Here is a 2,270-nt window from a genome sequence, read left to right as displayed (position 1 = left end):
ATTATTATTTCCTTTCTTCTGCTTACTTTGAGTTAAATTTGTTACTGTTTTTGTTTTTTTGTTTTTTGTTTGTTTCTTAAGATCAAAGTTGAGGTCACTGATTTGAGGGCTTTCAGCTTTCCTAGTATAGGGATTCAGTGATTTGAATACCCTTCTGAGTACTGCTTGAGCTGCATCCCACAGCTTTAATTATGTTGCGTTTTCATTTTTCTTTTAGTTTACAATACTTTATAGCTCCCCTTTCAATTTCTTATAGCAGTGAACTTCAGGGATATGTGTAGAATATCTGTGCCCAGTGAAGACTGTTTCAAGTCTCAAGGTCTGAGGCTCTGATGGAAGGCTTAGTCGTATATGCACATCCTGCTAGCAACTGGCCATGGCAATCGAAGCTCAGGAGGCAGGGTGCGGTGGCTCATGCCTGTAATCCCAGCACTTTGGGAGGCCGAGGCTGGCAGATCATTTGAGGTCAGGGGTTTGAGACCAGCCTGGTCAACATAGTGAAACCCTGTCTATGCTAAAAATACAAAAATTAGCCAGGCGTGTTGGCATGCGCCTGTAATCCCAGCTGCTCAGGAGGCTGAGGCAGGAGAATCACTTGAGCCCAGGATGCAGAGGTTGCAGTGAGCCAAGATTGTGCCATTGATTGTGGTCAGGACCCCAACAACGAAACCAGGTTCACATACATCAATCTTGATGTTTGGGCAAAGCAACTCTAACAAGGTGCTATGGCATGGTGTATTACTCCAGGTGTACAGAGCAAAATAGTCAATCCATCAGTGACCTAAAGAACATGCTGAAGTCTACATTCCCAAGGAGTGACTTGGAGACATGCAAGGAGTAAGCCACCAAACAGGCTGTGTTAATGCCTTCTTCACAACAGCCAAACAGAAGATTTCTCTATTGCTAACCACTGCCACTTTGAGGTACAGGTTAGATGTGGGAGTAAGAGATGGTTAGGGATTGGGCACCATTTGGTCTACAATTACACAAAACCAGGAGTCACTTGTTTTAATGGAAGTTACTCTTTTTTTTCATTAAAAAAATATAAAGACTAGACATCTCTGCTTTGTGTGGGCTTGCTTTCCCCCGATCACATTAACCTTTCCAGCTCTTGGAACAGAATCCAAAGTCCTTAGCATGATACACAGAGCCCCACCTGATCTCACCACCCTCGGTACCTCCCTGCCTTCATCTCCCACTGCCCTCCCCCTTCATGGCTCTGCTCCAGCCGTGCTGGTGAACTTGAGGTTCCTCACACACACCAGGCCCCCGCCTGCTTCAGGTCTTTGCCTGGAGTGTTCTTAGAAATCATCATCAATGTCCCCTCATCTCCTGCATGCTTCTCCTCAAAGATCACTCCATTGGAGGCCTCCTGGCCACTGTAGCTAAAACAGCTGCCCCTGCCATTCTCTGTGCCCTTTCCTCACACCTGACAATATATCATTAACCTGAATATGTAATTATTTTTTACCTGCTCCTCCTCCAACTCCCAATGAGACTGTCTGCACCATGGGGGCAGGGACTGTTTCTGCTTCTCTGGGAGGTCCTGAGGCCTAGCACCATGCCTGGCACAAAACTGGGGCTCAATAAGAGCCTAATGAATGAATGAACTGGATATAGATAGACAATAGGTGGAGGGGAAGAAGGAGGGTATTTGGAACTCAGTAAGATATTTTATTTTCAGCTCTAGGCTGTAGAGGAAATACTAAACTAAATTCTTAACTTTTCTCTCAGGAGTTAAGTTTCAAATGTTATATTTAATATCATAAAATTTATTTTATAAAGATGTTTTGGTTTCCCCTTAGAGGCTAACCTTGTCTAATAAGTTTTTTCTTTCTTTCCTTTTCATTGATGACAAGTCACACATTTAGAGAAGAAAATTTAAATGATGCAGAAAGGAGTAAAGTAAAAAGTGAAAAGTCTACTGGACTGGAGGTTAGGGATAGCAGTGTCAGCAGGGCTTATCAAAATGTCCCTGTGGATAAAATGGCCACGTCAAACGGTCCTGCTCTGCTGTTTGTATACTTAGAATAGAATCCAAAGTCCTCGGCATGATACACAGAGCCCCACTTGATCTCCCCACCCCTGGTACCTCCCTGACCTCATCTCTCACTATCCTCTCCTCCCCTTTAATGTACTGTGAGCTTTACAAGTTTCTTTTTAAAAATATTTACAGGTTTCTTTTAACTTGTAAAGCTCACTGTATATTAAAGACAATAACCTTTTGTCCATCAAATATGTTATCTTTTTTTTTTTTTTTTTTTGGAGAC

The sequence above is a fragment of the Piliocolobus tephrosceles genome, chromosome 12, assembly GCF_002776525.5.
Source record: "Piliocolobus tephrosceles isolate RC106 chromosome 12, ASM277652v3, whole genome shotgun sequence".
NCBI lineage: Eukaryota > Metazoa > Chordata > Mammalia > Primates > Cercopithecidae > Piliocolobus > Piliocolobus tephrosceles.
Note: the sequence above shows the minus strand (reverse complement) of the source record.